The 19,617-nt window shown below is 39.8% G+C and overlaps 1 protein-coding gene across 1 annotated transcript in view; it reads right to left on the bottom strand.

Moving 5' to 3' along the window:
• The window catches only part of jazf1b (JAZF zinc finger 1b), a 237,428-nt gene that overhangs the window by 112,161 nt on the left and 105,650 nt on the right, over positions 1-19,617 (bottom strand). The window lies entirely within an intron of this gene.

The raw sequence follows: 19,617 nt of genomic DNA, 5'->3' as shown, positions 1-19,617 counted from the left end.
TTTGTTGATGAATTATTAATAATTAAAGTAAAAAATAGCACTGCTTTAAAAAGCAGTCATCAATGGATTGCCAACTTAATACCTAAATGTGCAGTCTATTCTGCCTGACAAAATCAACAGGAATAAAGGTGAATCAAACATACAGGACAATATCAATTACTATAAGATTTGGGTTTTCACCATGACTGAATGCATTTCCTCTGGGTGCTCCAGTTTCCTTGCACATTCCAAAGACATATGGGTTATGGTTAGTGAGTTGTGGGTATATGTTGGCACCGAAAGTGTGGTGCTACTTGTGGACTGCCCAGTACAATCGTCGCTGATTTGATTTGACACAAACTGTATGTGTCGCCATACATGTGACAAATAAAGCTAATACTTAATCTTCTTCTTTGAGGAAAATAAACAGAACTGAGTGGAACTTTGAAGGGTCAGTCAGATGTGCCAATATGAAAATATGCAGTCTTACTGCAGCTGAACTATGCAAGTTCAGATTTGTTTCTGTGTCTGAGACCAGTCTAAACTCCTACCAAGGCAAGACTAAAAGTGTACATAATACTCTGGGTGAGTCTTACCAAGGCTCTGTCTAAATATAATGGAACTTTAATATGAGAGTTTGATCATAGGACTAAGAAAATTATGGTGGCGTAGCGGTTAGTGCAATGCTATTATAGCTCGGGTTGTTTGAATTCAGAATTCAATTCCAGCGCTGTCTGCAAGGAGTTTGTACATTCTCACCATCACTCTGTGGGCTTCCTCCCTTAGTCCAAAGATGTACTGAGTACTAGATTAATTAGTCATTATAAATTATCCTGCGATTGGGCTAATGTTAAATAGGTAGTGCAGCACATTGGGCAGGAAGAGCCTGTTCCACGCTGTATCTCTAAATAAAATAAAATAAAATAAAATAACAAAAATAACATCTGTGCCTGTGTGTTGCTTTCACTTCTACACAAGCACACCCAGGTCCTTCAAAACATCAACACAACCCAATCTCCCATCATTTCATTAACACTCTCCTTTTTTTTAAAAAAATAAATTGACTGAAGCAACTTCTTTCCATATTATTTCCCATCTGCAATGTTCCTGCCCACTCACTGTGCTTGGCATTATTCCCCTTTGGCATATTCTTCCACATGCACAATCTCGCCTAGCTTAGTATCATCAACAAAAGTAGAAATATGACATTTTGTACCGTGACAAACAGCTGAAATAAATCAAGAATAACCAGGACCCAAACATCAATCCCCGTGTTACAATTTGACAAACTGGGATGGATCTGCTCGTCCCCATTCTTTCCAATGTCTATTCAATATCAAATAATCAATTCTTAATCTACATCATTATATTATCCTGCTAACCAACCTTGCCTGAATGCTTCTGCATTCCACATCCACTAATTTCCCCCTTATCTATTCTACAAAAAGTTCCAATTGGTTAGTCAAATATGATTTTGCCTTTTGCTTCTGATGCAAATAAATCAAACCCATATCCACATATGGTAGCTGACTGAAACAGCACACTAGTCAAGTTCATGCACAGTAGCAAATATTTACACTTTTTCCTTCACTAGCATTAGAGGTTGTTGCACTTTTCTTTATTTGCTTGCAGTCATTGCCACCAACAAATTCATACCTTTAAAGACTTTAAATACTTCAAAATTAGCATAACAGTCAGCGTGTGCTGTCATGAGTCTGAATTGCGTTACTCTGTGCTCAACAATAATCCAATTAGTTCCATATTTCTCCCTTTCCTGTGGAAAAAAATCTGCTAAGAGACTGTCTCATTTGACTGATGGGATCTGCGGGAACGTGGAGGGATCTGCAAAGAAATGACTATGGTCTCACACTCAGAAAATATACAAGTAAATTTTGTAGTTCACTTACCACAACCGAGTCTCAGGATTACTTTGTGTAATGGGAACATATGAGATTCATTATTTAAAATTTAGCTCAAAAACGTTTTGTTCAACCATTAACCATTCCAACTACAACGTATGAGTCAATAAAGCTTCTGAATTATAATACAAGGATCTACTTGAGCAGTAGCTCTCTCCTTTCATTAGAAACTCCATGATGCAAGCCTATATTTTTTTTGTAAAACTGAAATTAATTGCAGAGGAACAGAATTGAACCAAAACTTTCAAAAAGATTTTATCTACTCTACAACCATACAATTTGAAAGTGAAAATAAGGAGAGGTCTACTACTTTAAAACAATCTGCCTCAGCAAAGACTACTTAATTGGATAGTTGGTATAAATCAAAGAAAAATTCTTCAGCATTTACAGGTTGGAGAGAGAGAGGCAGGGAGAAATAAGCATGGGGAATAAAGAGAAGGGGGCAAGGGAGAAAGAGGAGAGAATGAAAGGAAGAGGCAAGGAGAAAGTGAAGCTGTTAGGTGTAAACAATCTGCTGAGCTCAGCAGGTCAAGCAGCAATAATGGGGCGAGAGGTAGGGACCCTGCATCATGATTCAGTAATGAACACAAAATGCTAGAGGAACTCAGCAGGTCATAGAGCATTCGTGGAGGGGAATAAACAGTCAAAGTTTCGGGTCGGCCTTCAATCCGCGCTGGAACGGAAGGGACAGAGGCCAGTATAGGAAGGTGGGAGAGTGAAAGACATACTAGAAGGTGATAGGTGAGAATGGATGAGGGGAAAAGGTACTATAGGTGGGCAGGGGAGAGGGGATAAAGTGAGAAGCTGGGATGTGATGGGTTGAAGAGGTAAAGGACTGAAGAAGGAACCTGAGAGGAAATGGACCATAGGAGAAAGGAAAGCAGGTGGGGCACCAGAGGGAGGTGATAAGCAGGTGAGAAGAGAAGGGTTAGAGGGGAACCAGAATGAGGAATGGAAGAAGAGGAAAGGGGGAGGGGAGACAGAAGTCACTGGAAGTTAGAGTAATCAATATTCAATTGAACTGGGTAGAACAATATTGAGTGTGAAGAGGGAAGACAGCCTGTATAAAGCAGAGAAGGGGAGTGATGAAATGGAACCAGTGATGAATGATGGAACGAGATGGATGAAGCATGACGGTTGATAGATTCAGATCTTGTGGGCATGTACAGCTTCATAACTCATCAGTGGGAGAGTGTTGTTCTCGTTTCAGCTGCGTACCCAATACCAGGATCAGAGGCCAAATGTTGAATGACTAGATTGATTAAAATAGCTTTTTGTTATGTGTACATTGAAACATACAATGAACGCGTCACTTTGTGTCAACAGCCAACAAAGCCCAAGGTTATGCCGGTTGCCACCATACTTTCTGTGTCACCATATCATGCCCACAACTTTCTAACCTGTAAGTCTTTAGAATGCTGGAGGAGACTGGAGTACCGGAGGAAACCCACGTAGTCACAAGGAGAAGGTACTAACTCCTTATGGACAGGAGCGGGAATCAAACCCTGAATGGCGATCACTGGCAGCATAAAGATTTGCGCTATCCGCTACCGTGCCGCGCCTAAATAATTACCTGTGCCAAAACTCATCTAACACTCTTCCAACTGAGGTGTTTGGGCTGCCTGCCAGATTGCCAGCCTGTCAAGATACGTATCCTACTAATAAAGGAATTTAGCTCCCATCAACTACAACCTTGCATTCAAGCCTCAACTGCTCTGCCACAGATGACACCCAGAAGGCACCTTTGTTCTCCAACTCTTCCCCTTGGGCCAACATTTTAATAGGCATCTCCAGTGGTTTGTTTTCTACCCATTGTAATTTGTTAATGAGGTGTGTTCCTCAGGCTACACTGAACCTCCCATAAGGATTACACTGAGCTGCACCACTGGCATCCAACCAAACACCATGGGCGGAAATCACCTCCTCCCAACCCCCTCAGCCTAATGCCTTTTTCTTTCCAATTACTGCATTTCTGATTAAAAGAAAAGTTGGGAGTTGGGAAGGCTTTGAAAATTCTTCTGCCTCCTTCAGAAGTTGCATGTTTGTGTTTCCAGTTTAAAGGACCTTAATTCAAACATGCAGAGAAGAAAGAATCATGCATAATCAAAGGATCAATGTACAAGAATAAATATTTTTCATTAATAAGAGCTATTAGTTTCCTTGTTTTACCTTTGTTTTGAAAAACCCCACAGGTTGGTGCTCCTTCAAAATCAAAACCAGAACAGGAGCAAAGTAAAGCAAACTCCAGTAAACGTTGGAAGTGGAAAACAAAGACAGAGTTTGTACATTGGTCATTTGTCAGTCTCTGTGTGTAGCTTTTCATTGATTTTGCAGTATTTTGTTCTACTGGTAATGCCCGCATAAAAATGAATCTCAGAGTAGCATATGGTGACATATATGTTCTTCTGTAACAAATTTGCTTTGAACTTTGAAATTGCTGGATAAACTCAAGAAATGGCGGGTTCAGCAGTGGAGAAGCAATGACCTTCCATCAGAACTACTTAAAACACTTCCCACAACACATTGCACAGTTTTGCTGATGTTCATTATTTGGATTTTCAGAAGGCCTTTGACAATGTGCCACACATGAGGCTGCTTAACAAATTAAGAACCCACAGTATTACAGGAAACAATCTAGCATGGATAAAGCAGTGGCTGTTTGGCAGGAGGCAAAGAGTGGGAATAAAGGGAGCCTTTTCGGGTTGGCTGCCTGTGACTAGTGGTGCCCCTCAGGGGTCTATGTTGGGACTGCTTCTTTTTACGTTATATGTCAATGATTTGAATGACAGTTAGCTTTGTGACAAAGTTTGCAGACCATACAAAGATACGTGAAGGGACAGGTACTTCTGAGGAAGTAGAGAGGCTACAGAAGGACTTAGACCAGGGATGGCCAACCTTTTACATTGCATGCATCAACTTTTTCACGCACGAGTTCAGATGCGCCATACAACTCTTGTACCCCCATTCAATTCTTGTAAAAACATGTTAATATAGACATATTTAGCATTTTTACATGACATATTGATTTAATATAAAAACATTAGTTACCTTAATAAGACTTTTGAGTCTATTTTGATTTCGCCAAGCTTTTAATGTTTGGAGTTAAATTAGTTACTGAGAGCAGCAGAGAATTCTTCAAATTTGAATCAGTCAATTGTGACCTCGTTTTGTTTTTAATCAACTTCATGGCTGAAAATGTTTTCACAAACAATGCACAACAGTTTTCCTGACAGACTCACTATAAATAAGAACTTATCTTCCCACTGTTCATTGAATTCACACTTACTATCACTTTCTGCTTTTCTTTTGCTCATTTTCTTTTGCACTGCGATCGGTAACGGAATTTAATTTTTGAAAAAGTACAAAACTGCAAATGTTCACAAAGGACGAACAAAGTACAACTCCATAGTGCACCAGTGTCAATTGTAACCTCACTGATAAAAACCTGTGATGCACCACTGGTAAAGACGCCTGGCGCCTCAGGATCAAACGTGTATTGAACAGTTATGGAACGATGGCAGAACAAAAGTCTTTCTTTCCTAGTTTGACTCATTGACTACTAGTTTCCTGGTTTGACTACTGCACAGAGTCTTGCCATCTTCAGAAGTTTTCTGATGACTCTGCCATAGTTGGATACACCAGCAAGGGAGATGAGGTGGCGTATAGGGCTACAGTGGGAAACTTCGTCACATGGTGATAGCAGAATCATCTGCAGCTTAATGTGAAAAAGACTAAGGAGCTGGTGGTGGGCCTGAAGAGGGCTAAGGCACCGGTGAACCCTGTTTTCATCCAAGGGGTCAGTGTGGACATGGTGGAGGATTACAAATACCTGGGGATACGAATTGACAATAAACTGGACTGGTCAAAGAACACGGAGGCTGTCTACAAAAAGGGTCAGAGCCGTCTCTACTTCCTGAGGAGACTGAGGTCCTTTAATATCTGCCAGATGATGCTGAGGAGGTTCTACGAGTCTGTGGTGGCCAGTGCTATCGTGTTTGCTGTTGTGTGCTGGGGCAGCAGGCTGAAGGTAGCAGACACCAACAGAATCAACAAACTCATTCGTAACGCCAGTGACGTTGTGGGGGTGGAACTGGACTCTCTGACGTTGGTGTCTGAAAAGAGGATGCTGCTCAAGTTGCATGCCATCTTGGACAATGACTCCCATCCACTCCATAATGTACTGGTTAGGCACAGGAGTACGTTTAGCCAGAGACTCATTCCACCGAGATGCAACATTGAGTGTCATAGGAAGTCATTCCTGCCAGTAGCCATCAAACTTTACAACTCCTCCCTCGGAGTGTCAGACACCCTGACCCAATAGGCTGGTCCTGGACTTATTTCCGCTTGGAATAATTTACATTATTATTTAATTATTTATGGTTTTATATCGCTATTTTTCTGTACTATTCTTGGTTGGTGCGACAGTAACAAAACCCAATTTCCCTCGGGATCAATAAAGTATGTCTGTCTGAACATTTTTTTAAAAACTGAAAACATATTAATGTGAGAGAAGATAACATTCAGATAAGATGAACACGAAATAATAAAATCGCTAAAATAATTGTTAAGATTTATTCTCAGTAAAACCCATTTTTAGCTCTAAGCTACTTGAATTCCTGTTATAGCTTTTCTTTCTACAAATCAATTTTGCATGAGTAGGCTTATTTTTTTATTATTATCACTGGGCTGCAACGCGCCACTTCTAATCATCCAATGCACCACTTCTGGTGCACGCACTATAGGTTGGCCATCCCTAACTTAGACAGGTTAGGAGAATGGGCAAAGAAATGGCAGATAGAACACAGTATCAGGGAGTGTACAGTCATGTACTTTGGTAGAAGAAATAAAAGAGTAGCCTATTTTCTAAATGGAGAGAAAAACCGTGGTGCAAAAGGACGTGGGAGTCCCTGTAAAGGCTAATTTGCAAGTTCATTCAGTGGTGACGTAGGCAAATATGATGTTAGCAATGATTTCAGGTGGGCTAGAATAAAAAAGCAAGGATGTAATGTTGAGGCTTTCTAAAGTATTGGTGAGGCCTCACTTAGAGTATTGAAAGCCCTTTATCTCAGGAAGGATGTGCTAAAACTAGAAAAGGTTTAAAAGAGGTTCGCGAAAATGATTCCACAATTAAATGGCTTGTCATATGAGGAACGTTTGATTGCTCTGGGCCTCTACTCACTGGAATTCAGAAGAATAAGGAATAACCTAATTGAAACCTATTGAAAGTTGAAATGACTCAATAGAGTGGATGTTTCCAATGGTGGGGGAGTCTAAGACTAAAAGGACACAGCCTGAAAATAGGGAGGCATCCTTTTAGAATGGACAGCAGTGGTGAATGTGGAATTCATTACCACAGACGGCTGTGGAGGCCAAGTCATTTGGTATTTAGTGCAAAGGTTGATGAATTCTTGATTACTCTGGACATGAAAGAACATGGAGAGAATGGGAGATTGGGCCTGAGAACCAAACAGATCAGCCATGATGAAGTGGAGCAGACTTGATGGGCCAAATGTCCTAATTCTCCTCTTAAATTTTATGGTCTTATTATAAACTGTCCTATGATTAGGCTAGGGTCAAATTTGGCATTGCTGTGTAGCTCAGCTCAAAGGACTGGAGCCTGTTCTGCGCTCTATCTCAATAAATAAATAAAAATTAATCTCAAATTATTATATGGTGACATATACATCTTCTGATAATGAATCTACTTTGAAAACAAGGACTAGCACATTTATATAATTAATTCTTACATATTACTTCCAGAGAAGAAGTTACACTTGTCTTCTGATTTATTTACCGACATAATGAATACAAAGAAGAATTAATTTCATAATACGGAAACCAGAGAGGAAAGAAAAAGATAAACCTCATATTTCAAATTAGCATAATTAACAAACCACATCACAGGGAGTGTGTTCAGTTGTGGTACATTGACAAGCCATTAATGTGCTTTCTTCTGTGTCGTATGTCTTTGTAACAAGAAACAGCAAATTTTATTTATGAATCTACACTGTGAAATAAACCACAACTAAACATAAAGTTTATAAAGTCATTTATTAAAAAAAGGCAATAACTAGTATAGCTTTTGCAGCAAGATGTGCTATAAGACGTGTGAAATTTTACATTAGGAACAGTATCAAAAATCTGATCCATTTTGTGAAGCAGTATCAACTAACTTATCATATTTGAGCCCCATCTGCTTTTTCAATTTTAAAATTAATCCAGTTGTGTTTTTATTTGTTTGTTTGTTTATTGATTGAGTGATTAATTAAGATACAGCGCTGAATAGGCCCTTCCGGCCCTTCTCCAGATATAATCCTAGCCTAATCATGGGACAATTTTAATCATTCTATCTTTAGCAGTTGAGCTTTCATCTCCAAAATTCCCATCCAAATTCTTACCATTTCTCTAACTTCCTATCTTCTTTTTTATGCTCACTAAATTCTCACCCCTTTGATGAAGCCTTTCATCACTTGCAGATTAAGAAACTCTATATACCTCTACTGTGTTTAGAATGATATAATTCCTGGGCAAAAGCCTTTCGGGTCAAGGTCCAGGAGAGGTTGAACGGATTTAGACAATAAAAGTAGAATTGACGTATGCGGAGAATTTAACAGAACTTAACAAGTTTTAACAGAAACGTTCAAATTTTTAGGAGGTGGATCATACAGCAATACAGCACTGTATGGGCTTTTCATCCCATGATGTGCTGACCACTATAAACTGACTCCACAATCAATCTAACCTTTTCCTCCCACAGACCCTCCATTTTTCTTACATCCATGTGCCTACCTTGCAAATTTCTACAGATGTACCAAGGAGAGCATTCTAATTGACTGTATCAATGTCTGGTTTGGGGTGGGGGGGGGGGGCATTATTGCACAGGATCAAATTAAGCTGACAGAGAGTTGTAAAATTAGCCAGCTCCATTATGGGCACTAGCCTCCATAATTTCCAAGTCATTTTCAAGGAGCAGTGCCTCAGTAAGGCAGTATCCATCACTAAGGACCTCCTTCACCCAGGACATGCTCTCTTCTCATTGCTACCATCAGGAAGGAGCCTGAAGACACACACAACGATTCAGGAACGGCTTCTTTCCCTCTGACATCTGATTTCTGAGTGGACAATGAACCTCTGAACACTACCTCACTACTTGTCTTATTTCCTATTTTTTGTACCTATTTATTTTACACACACACACACACTCTTACTGCAAGTCACAGATGTCTTTTCCTTCCTATTATTATGTAATGCAATGTATTTCATGACATATGCTGGTGATATTAAACCTGATTCTGATAAGTCTCTTAAATGTCTCTAATATATGAGCCTCTACCACCAACCCAAGCAGTGTATCCAGGTACCCAAGACATTCTGTGTGAAAAACTTACCTTTGACACCCCCCTATGTTTTCCTCCACTCACCTTAAACAGACGTTCTCTAATACTGCCATTGTCATCCTTGGAAAAAGGTGCTGGCTGTCTGCTCTATCTATGCCTCTCATAATCCTGTACACCTCTATCAATCAGCTCTCATCCTCTGTTGCTCCAAAGAGAAAAGCCCTAGCTTGCTCAATCTTTCCTCATAAGACATGTTGACTAATACAGGCAACATCCTGGTAAATCTCCTCTATATCCTTCCCGTAATGGAGTGACCAGGACCGAACACAATATTCAAAGTGTGGTCTAGATTACCACACTGCTCTTGAATTCAATCCCCCAACTAATGAAGGTCAATACAACATGCACCTTCTTAACCACCACCAGCACCCCTGCCGGTCCACAGTCAGCTTTTGAGGGATCTATGGATTTGGACCCCAAGATACCTCTGTTCCTGCTCCACCTTCAAATTCAATCTTTCAATCTGTGTTAATTCACACATGACGTCAAACAGCTTCCATTAGCTATTAGTGTGTAGGTACAGGACAAAAAAAAGTGTTAATTGGAAAATATTAGTAGTTAATAGGAGAATTCATTAAAAAATGCAAAATATGATACTCTGGAATGGACTCCTTCAACCTATAGTATGCAAATATACCTTACAAGGAACATTTCACAAGGTTTTGAGTTAAAGAGCAGTGTGTGGGACTAACTGGATTGCAATTTCAAAGGATGTGATGCGCAATATGACAATAGACAATAGGTGCAGAAGTAGACCATTGGGCCCCTCGAGTCTGCACCACCATTCTGAGATCATGGCTGATCATTCACTATCAATACCCAGTCTCTGCCTTGTCCCCATATCCCTTGATTCCCCTATCCATCAGATATCTATCTAGCTCCTTCTTGAAAGCATCCAGAGAATTGGCCTCCACCGTCTTCCGAGGGGGATCCTACTTAGCTGTATCTTTCTTTAAAAAATTCTTCCAGGTGAAATAGTGCAGACCGGGAAGCGGTTAGGGGGCTAGTAATCAGTTTTCCACTAATGCCTCTTTATTATGTGTTCCTAAGGCCCATGAGATAATGTAACACCACACACAACTGTGACAGTTAACTTGCCAAACAATCATGAAGCCAATTGTTAAATCCTTTTCAGTGTTTCAATGGTTCAGTTTAATATCAGAGAATGCATACAGTACACAACCTGAAATCCTTACTACATTGATGAAACAGAAAAAAACCCCAAAGAATGAATGGCAAAAAACATTAGAAGCACAAAGAACTCCTCCGCCTTCCTGTCCCACGCACAACAACTTTTTGCGACATGGATGCTGTTGGCAGGGCTAACACTTATTGTCCCAGTCCTACATTTGAACACGCCAGGATACAGATTATGTAAGAGCACATTGGGAAGAATACACAAGAGCATTTACAGTAACAGACCAGATTACAATATGATGCTTATTTGGCAGACTCTGTACATTTCTATTACAACCAAATTTACAGAAAGGGAGAGTTAGTTCTCCAACTTTTCCTTTCATCATACATTGATTTGAAGCACAACAGTTTCTGCATTTGCATTTAGTACATCTGATGGCCAATGAATCCCTACCACAAAAATTGAGAGGAACTGCAGAAATTTGCTCCAGACTGTGTAAGTGATGAAACAGATGCTTAGGCTTTTAAATACGTTACATCTGTTGCACACTATAAAGCAAATTTTGTAGCACAGCAACCCATTGCTACACCACAGGTATCAGAAACCATACTAACACCTGTGTGCTACTGAAGCAATGTACAAGCGCTTAATGTCTAAGACAGGAGAGGGTGGAATTAAATGGATGGATTGCACAAGATCTGATAGCGTTGTACCCAGGTACGTGTTTTTCTGTCTTTGTTCTTAATATATACAGATGTTGTACTGTCAGTTTGGGGTAAGTCACAAAGTATATTCATTGCGGAGATAGATTTAAAGCAGGAACACGGATTTAAGAGCCCAGATCAAATTAGCTACAACATTATTGAGAGGCTACATGACCTTGAGCTTCTCCTTCATCTTGAATTCTAAAAGAAACACAATTTTAATACCTATATTTATTCATGTCCACAATACCCATGGAATAGTGAAGGGCCTTAAAAGAGTGGATGTGGAGAGGATGTTTCCTGTGGTGGGAGAGTTTAAGACCAGAGGACACAGCCACAGAATAGAGGGGCATCATTTTAAAATGGAGATGAAGAGGAATTACTTTAGCCAGAGTACTGAATCTGAGGAATTCTTTGCCACAAGCAGCTGTGGAAGCCAAGTCTTTTTGTATATTTAAGGCAGAGGTTCATAGAGTCTTGATTGATCAGGGCATGAAGGGATAAGGGGAGAAGTCAGGAGACTGGGGCTGAGAGGGAAAATGGATCAGCCATGATGAAATGGAAGAGAAGACTAATTGGGACAAATGGCCTAATTCTGCTCCTATATCTCATGGTCTATAAATGTATTTGCAATTGTAAAAAACTGAGGGTTTTGAAATAGAAGGAAAAGCTGGAGAAAAACTTCCCAAAGACACTGGCTGACTGGAGGGATAGGCAGAAAGATAACAGATGGAATTTAATAAGTGATTCAAGATTCAAGTTTACTTGTCATGTGTAGATCAAAGCACACAGTACATTTGTCGCTTGCGTTAACAAAATATTATTCAAGGGTGCGCTGGGGGCAGCCTCCAAGTGTTGCTATATATTCTGGCACCAACGTAACATGTCCATCATGCTCAGCAGAACAACGCAGAGAACGACAATCAACAAGAGAGCAGCAGTAAAACAAATCAAACAACACAACTGCAAGGAATCTTTGGATGAAAACAAGGATCAGGACAGTCCTGATTATTCCCCTCCATCGATGCTGCCCGACCTTTTGACCTACTGAGTTCCTCCAGCAGTTTGTTTGTACTACTCAAGACCGTACAATGTATTTACTGTACAGTCTCCTATATGTATTTATTGTGACAGCAACTTGTACGAGCCCCAGAACTGACAAATGAGAACAAGTTCTGGTTTGCAACCAATTGGCTGCTGGATTGGCTGCAGTGATGACCGGCTTTATGGCCGTGGACTCAATTTTGTGAACTTCAGTTCAGAGTTTTATCTGCTTACTTTTACTGTTCGCACAATTTGATTTTTTTTATACACTCAGTATTTGGTAGTCTTTTTTATTAATGGGTTATATTGGGTTTCATTGTTTCATGGCTACCTGTAAGGAGTCGAAGCTCAAAGTCGTACATGGTATAGATATTTTGATAATAAATGCACTTTGAACTTTGAAACTAGGTTCTATGGCTTTGTACAATAATGCAATTTAATTGATTATTTGTCTATTGAAAGATAAATATAATGCTTTAGAAGTGGTACTGTTTCTTTGGATTAGCACTTGATCCTCTCCACTGAAGGGCCGAGACAGCGGCATTATGTGAAGAATAAGGCCTAATGATTATAACTGCAAGGGTGGCACTGAAAATTCAGTACCGAAGCATTCTTCAACACTTTGCTGCCAGAAAGCCTAGCAGCTGGCAGGTATGATGATTCTTGCTTTTTCCCTGGCATCCTGCAGTTCTTCCTGCACATACAATTCCACATTCTCCTCCCCACCCCCCCCAACCCCACTCCAGATGGCTCTGCAGATTTCAAAAACTAAAAAACATACAGCACAAATAAAATTGAATGTACATCTCACACTGTATTTCTGGCTAAAACAGATGTTGGAGTGAAAAACTTACATTTATAAGTTTAATGCATCCTCCAGAAAGGTCACAAAATGTTTTGTAGATTTTGTAATCATCATCATTATGTGCCGTGTCCTTGTGACATGGGCGATTATGGTCTTTCCATGACCACAATCGTTCTTGGCAATACTTCCTACAGAAGTGGTTTGCCATCGCCTTCTGAGCAGAATCTTCTCAAGGTGGGTGACCCCAGCCATTATCAATACTCTATTATAGAGACTGAATGCATGGCATCAGTGGTCATGTATCCAGGCTTTGTGAAATGCACCAACTGCTCATATGACCATCCACCCACTTGCTCCCATGGTTTCACATGTCAGGATCAGTGTGGGGGTGGGGGGGGGCTAAGTAGTTGTCACACCTTGCCCAAGGGTGACCAGCAGGCTAGTGGGGGGAAGGAGCATCTTACACCTCCTCTGGTAGAGACGTATTTTCACCCTGTCACCCATAGATTTTGTAACGTTATTATATTAATAATTCTGAATTTTGGAATCTTAAGTCAGTTGCTGTGACATAATGTCAAGTCATTGTGTCTCTGTGTTATCACTGAAAACAAATTTCATCCACATGTTTGCAAATATTATCACACCTGAGTTACTGTAAGCACCTCCAGAGATGAACCATGGTTTTCTAAACTATTCTCTCTGAATTTACAGTGAGCAACAGCATGGGAAAGCAATCAATTATCTATTTGCTTTCATGTACTTCTTCTTAGTGCAATGTTTTCTGTCACTACTTTGCTATTTACTATAGTCTTTTTTACTATATTCAGTTCTGACACACCAATATAACAAATGAAAGATCTGGACCCTCCTGGTGTTTTCAGGCTTGTGAAACATGGGCCCATCATCCAAATAAAGTGCTCAATGCTCCCTGTTCTGTTCACTTAACAGCAGGTTTGTCCTCTTTCCCTGTGTAATTATACCTACATTATCCAAGACCTGCTGGTTTCCCTCAATCTCTAGTCATTACCCTATTCTACTCAAAGTTGAAATTCAATTTATTATCACAGTACATATGTCAGCATATACGACAGGCATTCACAGAGGAACAAAGAAACACAACAGAATCGATAAAAAGCTGTACACGACTGACAAACAACCGATGTGCAAAAGAAGACAAACTATGCAAATACCAAAACAACAAATATGAAAATAAGTAAAGAAATAATACTGAAAACATGCATTGTACACTGTTTATAAGTAATTCCATAGGTTATGGAATAAGTTCCGTGTTGAGGTGAGTGAAGTTTTCCATGCTGGTTCAGAAGCCTGATGGCTAAAGGGTAATAACTTTTCTTGAGCCCGGTGATATGAGACCTAAGACTCCTGTACCTCCTTCTTCGTGGCAGCAGTGAGGAGACAGCATGGCCTGAATGGTGAGGGCCCTTGATGATGGATACTACTTTCTTGAGGGAATGCTCCTTGCAAATGTGCTTAATGGTGGAGAAGGTTTTTCCTGTAATGGGCTGGGCCTCATCCACTACGTTTTGTAGGCTTTCTGTACTTGGGGCATTGGTGTTTCCATACCAGGCCATGAGGCCTACCTATTTCCCAGCACCAAGAAGTTGCATGCAGCCTCATTTTAACTGGTGACTTGGGAACAGTCCTGTATGTGTTAAAAGAAACTACCATCTAGGTAAGAATAAAACAAAGAACGTTGCTAAGCACGGTATATTCTTTGTTGTATGTTGTGTCTGTCTATAGTTATAGTCTCCCAAGAATTGCTCATAAAAAATACAATAGGTTGTCTAGGTTTCCTATTTTGGCAGAAGACCAGTGTCTCAGTAGTAAGGAAACGTGGTTTGTGATTATTGTCGGTAGTAACCTCGTTGAGATAAACAACGAGCATTGTATAGCTTTTAGATAAAATATTAATGAGGTAAAAAGAAACTTGCATTAGTTGTTGCATGATTTTAATGACTTTTCCTTTTCTTTTGGTTCTATCTAAAAATATACACAAATTCTAGAGTGTGAAAAGTGCCCGCGTATAAGTAAAACCATCTGTCTTACTGGCTGGCTTAAAACACAACAGCATTTAGGAGTTGTCTCAGATTCTTGTCAGGTGACAATTTTGGGTTTTGCCTTAATACACAGTGCAGCAACTGCACAGAAAACATAGAAACAGCAAAAAAAATCATGGATAGTGAAGAAAAAGAACTTAAAAATCCAAATTAGAAAATAAATATTCATTACACTGATGTTTAGGCTCTAATTCCAAAACATGTGCCATCATAACGGCAATTAATGAAACCAGGCAATTACAAAGAGCAAACACGAGGAAATCTGCAGATGCTGGAAATTCAAACAACAACACACACAAAATGCTGGTAGAACACAGCAAGCCAGGCAGCATCTATAGGGAGAAGCGCTGTCGACGTTTTGGGCCAAGACCCCTCATCAGGACCCAAGTGTGCCTGTGTAACTGACAGGAAACTTTCTGGTACAGTGTGAAAGGTCGCCCTCATGTGGCCACTGTTATGAGAGGCTGAGGACAAGTTGGGTATTAAAAACATATGAACCTCAATGGGAACCATTGTAGCTGGCATTTAATATGTCAACACAGGTGGAGTAAATTATTGAGAAAATTAATTTAATTGAGAATAAAAATTAAAAATATAAAGGATACTTGATATGTTGCCTGTTACATTGTCTTGCAGTTGTCTGCAAGAAAATGAATCTCGAGGCAGTATATTGTGACATTTATAATTCATTGATAATGAATTTCCTTTTATTTTGATTATATCGAATTTGCACATTTAATAGGAAAGTCTAATTTCCATCTGTGTATGACAGGTTGTGGCCTGCCATAGCTGCTCTAGGCCTTGTATCGGAGGACTCACTCTTGTTCTAAATGCTATTTGCTTACTTTACTTGCTTGCACGATTTGTTTTTTTTTCTCTGCACATTGGGTGTTTGACTGTCTTCTTTTAAATGGGTTCCTTTGGGTTTCTTTGTTCTGTGGCTGTCTGTAAGGAGACAAATCTGTATAATATGTACATTCTTTAATAATAAATCTACTTTGAACTTTGAATAGCCTAATTCTGATCCTCTGTCTTACAGTTTTATGGTCTTATTTAAAAGAAGCAAAGCTCTTGGAAATGAAAAGTCCCTCTTGCTTAGCCACAACAAGCCCACTGCCCAGAGTCACTCACCTATATCAGATGTGGAGGACTGATCACACAGGCCACAGACTATGACAAAAGGCTCTGCTGCAGATAGATATCTGCCTTCTGCCAAAGGCTGGAACTGATTTTCACATTCATAGGCATTTAAAAGCTACTAAAACTGATGTAAAAGATTCAAATTAATAAAAAGATTTAAGCACTTAGAAATAACTAACACTTTAATTTAAAGTACTACAGGAACATATAGCATACCTCAGGATTAGGCCTCTCCACCTATCAAGTCTGTTCCCCCATTCAATCATGGCTGATTGATTTTCCCGCTCAACCCCATTTTCACGCCTTTTCTCTAATCCATTGATGCCCTTACTAATCAAAACTTTTCAGCTTTCGCTTTAAATATACCCACTGACTCCACAGATGCATGTGGCAATGAATTCCAGATTCGCCACTGTTTGGCTGAAAAAATTCCTCCTGATCTCTGTTCTAAAGGAATGTCCTTGTATTCCTCATCCTTGTGCCCTCTGTTCCTATACACTCCCACTATTGGTAACATCCTTTCCACGTCCACTACTTACAAATCTGCTTCCTCATCAGTAAACTGAGAACCTTTATTGAAATAACCATGGACCACAATACTTCAGCAGCAAAATTGGGCTCAATCAGAGGACTTAATGGTAAGTCTGTCAACCCTGTGTAGTGGTAGATATAGGATTGCTTGCATAGGATGTTTGAACAATAACTTAAGTGCCAGGCCAAATCAGAAAGCTCAGGTACAGGCCGAATTGAGGGGGTAGAGTCCAGGCTCCAGAACATATCAAAGTGACTGAACCCAAAGTTTGGACGATGATTTGGGTGCAGGGCCAGACGGTAAAGGTGAGGGTGCAGGGACCAGAGGCGAGGTTCAGTCTGGTTCAGCTTGCTGCTCTGCTCCGTGCTGAGCTAAGGGTCTGAGGATGGACTCTTTTTGCGGACTTTGGGTCAGAACGCTATTTCCTTGCCTTGAATTGTGGGCATGATTTGTTTTTTTTTCTCTTTGTACATTGGGTGCTTGAAATTCTTTATTTCATGAGTTCTTTTGGGTTTATTTGGTTCAAGGCTGTCTGTTAGGAGAAAAATCTCAAGGTTGTATCACATATATTTACTATGATAATAAATGTACTTTCAACTTTGTGCCTGTCAAGTCATAGCACTATACAGTCTCTGATAAGCCCTTACTCCTGTTGCAATGTTTCACCCAGTAGTTCCCTCCTGTTAGCCAGCAGACTTTCAAATGTAGTTGTCTTCTTGTAATCAATCCATAATATAAATCTATACTTCTTCTCTGCAAGTGGGAGTTTATAGCTCACTCATGATTTTAAATCAGTGACCTCAGTTAGAAGTCAACATATTAAAATGCTAGGTGGAAAAGATTTCTGCTTGCCTTCAGATACCTTTATGCTTGAATAGCCAACCTGCACTAAAGAAAAGTCATTTGGGCAAGTGACGAATAGCTCCCGTGTAACTATGATTCAAAAGGAAGTCAGTGGAACCAAAATGTGTACAGTGATATAAAGTAAACTGTACAGCAATTAGCCAACAAGTTGATGCTGCTTTACATGGAGCGCCAAACATGAACTTTATTAATAAACAAAACCATGATTAGAAAGAAGTAATACAGTTCATATTGCTAACAATAAAAAAAAATTCAAATTCCCATTCCAGTTAAGGCACATCAGTCCACGGCCCCCTCTTGTGCCAAGATAAGGCCACCTTCAGGATCGATGAGCAACATCTTATATTCTGTCCCGGTCGCCTCCAACCCAATGGCATGAATATTGATTTCTCCTTCTGATAAAAAATGCTTTCCTTCCCCTCTTCTTCTATTCCACACTGGCCTCTTACCTCTTCTCACCTGCCTATCACCTCCCCCTGGGTCACCTCCTCCTTTCCTTTCTCCTATGGTTCACTCTATTCTCATTCAGATTCCTTCCACTCCAGCCCTATCACCTTCTCACTATCCTCCTTCCCCTCCCCCCACCTTTTTTTATTCTGGCATCTTCCCCCTTTCTTTCCTTTCATGAGGAAGAGTCTTGGGCCCAAATGTCAACTGTTCATTCACTGCCATAGATACTGCCTGGCCAGGTGAGCTGCTCCAGGATTTTGCGTGCGTTGCTTTGGATTTCCAGCATCTGCAGACTTCTCGTGTTTAAAAATTAACCTTACCTATCCAAACAAAATTCATCAAGTAATGTTCAGAAACTCTAAGTCAGATCACATACTATACCAAACAATACTCAGTACAAACATGCACTAAGCAACAGGAGACTTTTTCCCAGGGTGTAAATTGCTAATATGAACGGTGCATAATTTTAAAGTGACTGGAGGAAAATATACGAGAGATGTCAGAGGTAAGTTTTATTTTCCTACACCAAGAGTGGTGGGTACGTGAAACGTGCTGTTGGGGGTGATGGTACATCAGGGACACTCAAAAAGGCACATGGATGATAGAAAAATGGAGCACTATGTAAGAGTTAGATTGATTTTAGAGTAAGCTAAGAGGTTAACACATCATGGGCCAAAGGGCCCGTACTTTGCTGTTCTGTTCTATGGTCCAATAGTAAGATTCATATTGGTTAGTTTATTCAGTTTGTTTCACAACCTTCCTTCCCAAGGAGAAAAGAAAGCAGGTAAAAGTGCAAGGAGCTTCAGAGAACCCAAACCATTATTTGTTAACCGAAGTACAGAGCACAAACCGCCCTGCACCTTTGAGACTTCAGTTCATGTTGCAAATGTTATAACCATGAATACTTAGTGTTTATAATGTTTCAGGTGATTCAACATATGCAAAAGTAAATTATCCACAGAAGAGCGACACGTGGGAGTTAGAAAATGGCAGTTCCAGCAGCAGAATACAATTCGAAAGGAGCAGCCCAGCAGTGAGTGCAAAGAAACCCAATGGTGTTCCTAAAGGGTTCCCTGCATCTGAATAAGTCTTTCTAACGAGATCTAGACTGGCATTTCTAAACAAGTTTTGGACCTATTACAGATTGCTTTTCACTTAAAGTATTGACATGTTCACATTTGGACTGAAGGTCAAACTTTTTAAAGATTGTGGAGTGGAAAAAATCTTTTAGAAACTGTAAGTCGAAATGTACATTATAAATTGAAATTGTAACATACAAGTTATGTTCTAATTTAAAATTATAACAGAGACAACTTTTTGATAATGTGGAAGGATGCTTTTTCATTTTTAAGTACAAAAATGAACTGAAAAGATCTTGCCACATCAACCAAAAAAATTGATATGTTATTTATTCACCACATCTAACAATCAGATTCAGAACAGGTAGAGAATCCTAATTATATAATAGACATTTCTTAATTAATGAATCAGCCTTTCATCCTCCCCGCAACCAAAGCCCATTTCTACCTACCAGTAAATCAGGTTGTGTTACGTCTGTCTTACTTGC

Source organism: Hypanus sabinus, chromosome 20 (assembly GCF_030144855.1).
Source record: "Hypanus sabinus isolate sHypSab1 chromosome 20, sHypSab1.hap1, whole genome shotgun sequence".
NCBI lineage: Eukaryota > Metazoa > Chordata > Chondrichthyes > Myliobatiformes > Dasyatidae > Hypanus > Hypanus sabinus.
This window is presented reverse-complemented; position numbering and strand designations above follow the sequence as displayed.